This window comes from Perognathus longimembris, chromosome 1, assembly GCF_023159225.1.
Source record: "Perognathus longimembris pacificus isolate PPM17 chromosome 1, ASM2315922v1, whole genome shotgun sequence".
In the NCBI taxonomy this organism is placed as follows: Eukaryota; Metazoa; Chordata; class Mammalia; order Rodentia; family Heteromyidae; genus Perognathus; species Perognathus longimembris.
In genome coordinates, this window is record NC_063161.1 from 47761627 (window position 1) to 47769446 (window position 7820).

The following is a 7820-nucleotide window of genomic DNA, read 5'->3' on the forward strand; positions in this document are numbered from 1 at the left end:
AACAAATGGAAAGCAGATTGATTTTAGAAAAATCCCATACTTTTTCCCTCTGTGTATGCTTAGATTTCTTACACAAATAACAAAAACATTCATTTCAAGAATAAACTCCTTAGAATAAGTCCAACAGTTGATAATCAGCTCGTAAGTTTTATGCATGTTTTTTCTACTTCAATTTCTTACATCTATCAATTTCAAACACACTTAAGCAGGAAAGTCTTCTTAATGTGAACACATGAATTTCTTAAGTGTTCTGAGCTCTGCAAGGTTACATTTGTCCCATGCTGCTTTTGGTTTCCCATCTCTTCTTTGCTTTAAACCCCCATGCCAGTTTCTTCTTTCCAGCAGCGTGTTAATTTTCAGCTTCCTTTTTGGCTTCTACAAACTTGTGGCAGGCAATTAATTGCTTTGGCAATTTTTACACCAAGCTCTTGCGTGGCTAGCTGGTTGCTGAGTTTTTCAGCCTTCTCGACATCCTACTCCTCCACAGCCTGGTCTATCCTCTTTTCAAGACTTGATTTTTCAACCGTTTTCTTTTTCACAGGAGGTTCAAATCTATCACTGGCTCCAAAATTGTGAGTAAGCTCCTTCCACTGAGCTTTATTTGACGACTGTTCTCTATGAGATTCTTTTCCATTCTTCAACTTATCTTTTCTGGAGCGCTTTCTTTTTCTCCCTCTGAATCTTCAGGCTGAAGTTTTCTGTTCAGAATGTTTTTTATGCAATTATTGAAATGTATTCCACATATTTATGGGAATTATAGAAGGTCACTCCTTATATGCATTTGCCTGGACCCCAGGCTCAGTTTCTGGCCCATCTTCGGGGAACTCTGAGGTATCTGATTGCCAACTGGTCCCATCCTCCTTAACTGCTTATATGTTTAACTTGGACTCAGGTATGGCTTCATCTTCAGAATTAGACTCAATATCACTTTCATTTAGGCCAGGAGGCAGTAAGTATCCCACTCCACATCCTTTCTTCGACCAGCAAATGGCTGCCAGGCAGCCATCTTAGGACCCTGTCAATATCCTAAAGGAGTATATTTCTTTGTGGGCAATGTCACCCCTTCCCTCATGCTCTCCCACTTTTTTCCTCCCATCGTTCATTTTCATCATAGTGTCTATTAAACACTGCTGCTGATCTTTCCATCATTTGTCCAACCATTTCTTTGCCCCCCATAGTCCTCCCAAATACAATAAAAGAACAAACTGGACAAAAGGGGGGGGCGGGAAACAGGCATCATTTTCTCCCACTTGTAATCCTAGCTATTCAGGAGGATGAGATTTGAGGATGGCAGTTCAACGGCAGCCCAAACAAGAAAGTCCGTGAGACCCTCATGTCTAATACAAAATGTTGGAAGTACATCTGTGACTCATGTAATTGAGCACTAGAATTGAGCAAGAGAGTCTGAAGGACAATGCCCCAATAATGAGTGAAAAACATCAATCAATCAATAAGATAGGCACCAGTGGCTCACACCTGTAATCCTAGCTACTCACAAGGCTGTGATGTGAGGATTGCCGTTAAAAGCCAGCCTTGCAGGAAAGTTCATGAGACTCTTATCTCCAATTAACCACCAGAAAATTGGAAGTGGCACTTGACTCAAGTGGTAGAGTGCTAGCCTTGAGTGAAGAGCTCAGGGACAGTTCCCAGACCAAGGATTCAAGCCCCATGACCAAAAAAAAAAAAAAAAAAAAAAAAAGAAAGAAAGAAAAGAAAAGAAAGAAAGAAAGAAAAAAGACAGAAAATGAAGAATAAAACATAAAAATAGCAACAAAGGAAAAAAAAATCCCTTTGTTTCCATTTCCTAGAGTTCATATCAGTAAATACTCTTTAGTCTCACTGTGTGTGAATGCCTAGATGCCTATATAATTTATCATGTTCCAGTATAATTTTTTTACATTGAGTGTGTTTGTAGATGAAAAGGCATATTGTGACTACCACAAATAAAGGAAAGCATGCAACCTGACATTCAATATGAGAATATTTCATCTTGCATATGACTCATTCAATTCTTTCTTCCTGTTTTGATCTTTGCTTTCTTGGCTTTTGAATATACTGTATTTTGACAGTGTGTATAGAAGGTAAAGTTTTATTGCTCTGCCCATTATTGGTTTTCTTTTATTGTTTCTGACATAGAATAATACTCAATAGGCATTTTCCAATCAATAAACTGGTTCAGTGAATGCAGAAAATTTTTATAAATCTTTATTCCCTTCTTACTCTTGGATTTTGCTTTTCCTATGGTGCCAGTTCTGTGCCTTGAACAGAGCTTGGATGATATCTCTGAGTTTCTTTTGCTCAAGGCTATTGCTCTAGCTCTTGAGCCACAGCTCTAATTTTAAGTTTTGGGTAATTTAGTAGAGATAAAATTCTATCAGAATTTCTGGTCTGACTATGTCTAGAGTAGCTAGATTTCCAGGAAGGAGCCATTGGTGTATGCCTGGGTTTTGCATTTTAAAATGAGAATTGCTTGAATTCAGATAGGTGAGATTTTTTTTTTTTTTACATAAGAGATAGAATCCATCTGCTTGAGGCCAGATGAACCTCCTCACATGTTCAAGATGGAAGTCACAATTTCAAAAATGCACAGCCTAGCCATGGAAGGCTCTGGAGATTGCTACTTAACCTTAAATATAGTATAAAATGTAATAAGATAGTAATTTTAGAAGGAGCAGTTCCTATCATAGGGACTGGCCGTGAGACTCTGCAGCTTGACAGATGTGATTACAACAATGAAGCTAAAAGTCCAGAGTAAGAAGTAGCTGGGAGAAAGTTGTGGGGCAGAACACATTAAATAAAAAAAAAATCCTTGATTTGAAACCTTTGCCATCCAAATCAAGGATCAGAAGTAATGACTTTTTCAAATGACTTCTGGCTTTAATCTTGAATTACCTCTGTCCAGTATGCGCCAACTGCTCCAGGAATTAACTAGCCAGATACTTACCTGGAAATTCATGATTGGTTCACAAAACATACATAATGTCAGTTCTAGAGTCCTGGTGTCAGCACCTTGCCTTCTCCTGGTTCTGGAGTTTTCAGGTGTGCTACTCTAAATCAACTCAGCACCCTGAAGTTCTTGGTACTCCTTGTATTACTAGGGCTTTCTACCTTTCTGGTTTCTTCTGGTAAGTAAAAAATTTATCCAAGTGAAAGTTTGTGTGCAAATATGCTCTCTCTGAGACAGTGACTTCAGAGGTTTTCATGAAGCTTAACCTTCCTGACCTGATGTTCAGAACCTACTTCCATCTCCATTTCAATATTAATCTATAATGGCACTGGAGAGTATTTTCCTAATTCAATCAAATGTTTTCTGTATTGTGAACTTCAGAGAGTAATGCCAATTATTGTGAGTGCAAGGATTATTTTGATCTCTAAATAGTTGTAGGCAGTAGTTCCCATTTAAGTAGCAGTGGATAGAGTATATCTTAATGTCACTTCTTTCAACATTCTCTCCTAGCCTTCCCCTACCTATCCTTTGCCTTACTTTCTCAATTTTATAGAATATAGATTCAATTATTATCTGCATTTCCCCTCTCCTTTCACTTTATCCATGTCTTCTCCTATGTGGAAGCGAGATTTAGCTTATAAACTCATAAATGAATGTGTTGGATGGCATGCAAGTATGTACAATAAAAACCACTGAAATATGGTAGAGTCATGGGAGATATCAAAGAGTGCAATTCCTTACAATGCCAAAATCAAAGTTCAACAACTTAAAACACTAAGCAGCTAATATACAGAAGGGATGGGATGGTGCTAAGAGTAAAGAGTAGGCAAATGAAGAGGGGTAATAATGTTTAGAAAGGAATCAGTGGCTTATTTCAAGAAATATAAGAGGACTATGTAGTCTTGTCCAGGTGTCATTTGTCTTCAGTCTGACCCCACAGGACCACTGCTTTCTAAGAAGAGACATTCCCATTACTTGTCATAGTCTGTCTTCCCTCTCAATTTTTTTTCTTTTTTTGATCTTTTTTTTTTAAGTTTTTATTATAAAACTGATGTACATAGAGGTTACAGTTTCATACGTTAGGCATTGGGTACATTTCTTGTACTATTTGTTACCTTGTCCCTCATACCCCCCTCCCTCCCCCCCTTTCCCTTCCCCCCCCCCCCCCCACGGAGGTGTTCAGTTCACTTACACCAAACAGTTTTGCAAGTATTGCTTTTGTAGTTGTTTCTCTTTTTTTACCCTGTGTCTCTCAAATTTGGTATTCCCTTTGAATTTCCTACTTCCAATACCAGTAAACACTGTTTCCAATATACTCAGATAAGATTACAGCGATAGTGTAGGTACAACCACAGGAAGGTGATACAAGAACATCATCAATAATAGAAGCTACAGATAAACATAGGATGTTGAAAGTAGTTACAACTGTGATATAACAATTGTTTCCACAACATGGAGTTCATTTCTCTTAGCATCTTCTTTTTTTGATCTTTCAAAGAATGAATCAACAGAGACAACATCTGACATAGCTATTGGAAACCTGTTCAGTCATTATTCTTCTTCTTCTTTCTAAGACTGTTTCTTTCCCAGCCTCATTCCTGTCAGCTTTCATATATATATTCCATTTTATGAAAGCTTCTAAGAAAAGTCTGGGGAAGATACATTTATGATGATGAAATTTCTTTTGAAACCAAATATCTCCTTTTTCCTTAGATCTTGTTATGAATTATAAAAGGAATCCTCTCACACAGAATTAAGAGATCTGTAGCTATTTTCCCTCCTTCCTTAGCCAAATTCTCAAAGCTATGAGGCTAGATATGAGGGGTCCAGCAATTTGTGTTTTTCTTTATTGTTTGTGCCACTCCTGGGGCTTGAACTCTGGACTTGAGTCCTCTCCCTGAGCTTTTGTCCTTATGCACTCAACCACTTGATCCACAGCTCCACTTCTGGTCCTAATGGTAGCTAATTTCAAATAAGACTCTCATGGACTTTCCTACCAGGGACTTTGACTCTTGGTCCCAGAACTCAGCAAATGGAGTAGCTAGAATTACAAGCATGAACCATCAGTGACCTGATTTAGAATATACTTGTTGTTGTTTAATATATATATGTACCTTTTCATAATTTTCAGGAACAAAAACGAGGCTTATGTTAAAAGTAAGACAACTGTCACTGAAAAAAAGTAAAATGGAATAAATCTTCTAGATGCAGTCTAATGAGGAAGGTATTGGGCACAGGACAGGATACTGTGATCATGAAGACAGTGCGGTCTAATATGTGCTGCTACAAGTGGTACATAGATTTAATATGTGTGCAAATATGCTCTCTCTGAGACAGTGACTTTAGAGGTTTTCATAAACCTGAACCTTCCTGACCTGATGTTCAGAACCTACTTCCATCTCCATGTTCACTTTCATTCTCTCACTTGACAAATGAGGTTGTAGAGTGTGAGTTCCCTTATTGCTTCTGGGCAACAGTTTCCATGAAAGAAGAAATGAGGGGCAGTTGATATTTTTGCTCTGGAACAAAGAAGGAGTCTGTGTTCTCCATCAATGAAACTGAACAAGAAAGAAGGCTTCAATAATATATTTGTCTATCAATAAATGCAGTTGACAAAATGAATGGGGAATGATGGAAGTTTATAGAAATCATGAAGATGGAAGCCACTTAACAACAGGAATGTAGAGATAATTTTGGAACAAACTAATGTATGTGCAGTAATGAGGGAAACACGTCTTTCAGATGACTTAGCTGCAGATGGCTCTACTTTAGAGGACTCTTCGAGGATAGCTGCATTCCCCAGTCACTTTTGATGTGTTCCAGAAACTAAAAGGTAAGTCTCTTTTAGTGACACTCTTTATATTTAGACCCTGTCTAATTTTCCAAACCTCAGTAAAACCTATGAGGAAGAGAGAGGTGCAGGAACAAACTATTATTTTCTTCCCACAATTCCCTAAATCTTTGAGTTCTGATTCAAGTTAAAAGATAATTTCAAAGGGGCCAAGAGGTTGAAGTTTCTGCCTTATCAATTTTAACTGCATAATGGTGGTACAGAAAGTTTATCCTGAGTAAAAATGATTGAAAAACTAAGTATCTCCTTGTAGCATGCACACATTTCATTTTAAATTGAAAACACTATTATCTTTGGAATACTCAGAAATTACAAATGAACTGATAATCAGGCTTTGCATGGAGCCTGTCTTTTGAGATATTGAGTTCAACTTTGGGACCATGAAGCTCCATCAGTGCTGACATCCATTGTCCAACGTCACATTCATCTCCTCTTTGCTCTCAAGTTGACTTCTTTAAAATTGGTAGCAAATTGTACTTGTTCATCTCCATGCAGACCCCAAGCTTCTGAGAATACAGTCTGCATCTTTATTATGAACCTCTACATTTTCAGACCTATTGTGGGGCTATTACAATGGCCATAGAGATAAATAGGGCAGTAAGAATGAAAACATTTTCATCTTGAAGACTTGTTCCTCAGGACTGGACCAGAACAACTTTTCATTTGCTTTGACTTGCTTTGCTGGACCTGTCCATGTCCTTTTGTATTCTACCAGTTTGAACCACAGCTCCACTCCTTGTTTACTTGTACTTAATAGGAGGCTTTCCTGACAAGAGTGACTTCAAATCAGAATCCTCAGATTTCAGCCTTCTGAGTATCTAGAATTGCAAGCATGAGCCACTGACACTCTCTTCTTGATTCTTTCTTCCTCTAAACACAGTGCACAACTATTGGTTCTTTAGATCAGTGTATTGCTCACTCGGAATGACATCACTGAATTTATTGCATGGAAGCCCTAATGTAAACAAGTCACAGCCCGATTGACTCAGGGTAGGCCTTCAAAATCACTGCTCTACATTGATTACCTAAAAGGTGAAGTAAGGTATGAAGGGCTGTAGGGTTCTACAACCCTTACACCTGGTGCCAAAACCCTTAGGGGCTTATGTCAGAAGTCATTGGATCGACTCTGCTTCCCTTTCCAAGGGCCAGGTCCCCTCCAGGCTGTTCCTCCTAGAGCCCAGATTGCCCAAGGAAGGAGGATATCCACCTCAGATCTCTCCCCTTCTCCACTGTTGGCTGTGCATTCACTACATAATCTCCTGTCTCCTGTTTATGTCTGATGAGAGAGTCTGTCTTCATCTGTTCACCTCTATCTGTTCTCTCTCTTTCTCTCTCTCTCTCTCGCCCTCTCTCACTCACTTTCTGTCTCCTTCCCTCCTCTTGAGAACACCCACCTGCTATTAGTGTGTGACACTTGCTTTCTGTTACTCTGTGGGCTTTTTTTAAAATTTGCGTTTTATCTGCCTGTCTGTTTGCTTGCTCACTTACTCAATAAAGCTCTGTCAAGTTATCTTACCATCATGACTTGCCAAGAAATTCACCATTTTAGCCACATGGTGGGTTTTCATGAGACTCCAACACTTCTACCAAGCCCTCCCTTTCAACCTTCTGGTCTGCCATTTCAGACTTCCAATTCAAACTAATGTGCTTCTGTTAAATATTAAATTTTTAATTCTGAAATGATTTGCTTTTTTACTTCAATTATAACAATTACATCTGCTTCTTGTGACAAAAATTAGGGAATAGTCCTCTTGGCAATCAATTACATTGGAATGTGGGCATAACTTCTTGGTAAGGAGGAAAGTCAGTTTGGATTAGGAGAAAATCCTTGCAAATTTATCTGCCCAGGCAGCCTTGCTCTAGATAGATTAACAAACAGCAAAGGCTTTGAGAAGAGTCATTGGGCAGTTCTAACAAAAACAAGACTTAACTAGCTCCACAGGCCAGAAGAAAAAAAATGAGCAGTTTGAAATTCAAAGTGCAAAGAAGCTCATCAGATTTAGGTGCGAACAAATGTGTCTA

At 38.5% G+C, this 7820-nt stretch overlaps 1 pseudogene; it reads right to left on the reverse strand.

The window, feature by feature from the left end:
- Positions 1 to 265: 265 nt before the first annotated feature.
- LOC125348482 lies at positions 266 to 2956 on the reverse strand (annotated as a pseudogene).
- Between the last annotated feature and the right edge of the window lie 4864 nt (positions 2957 to 7820).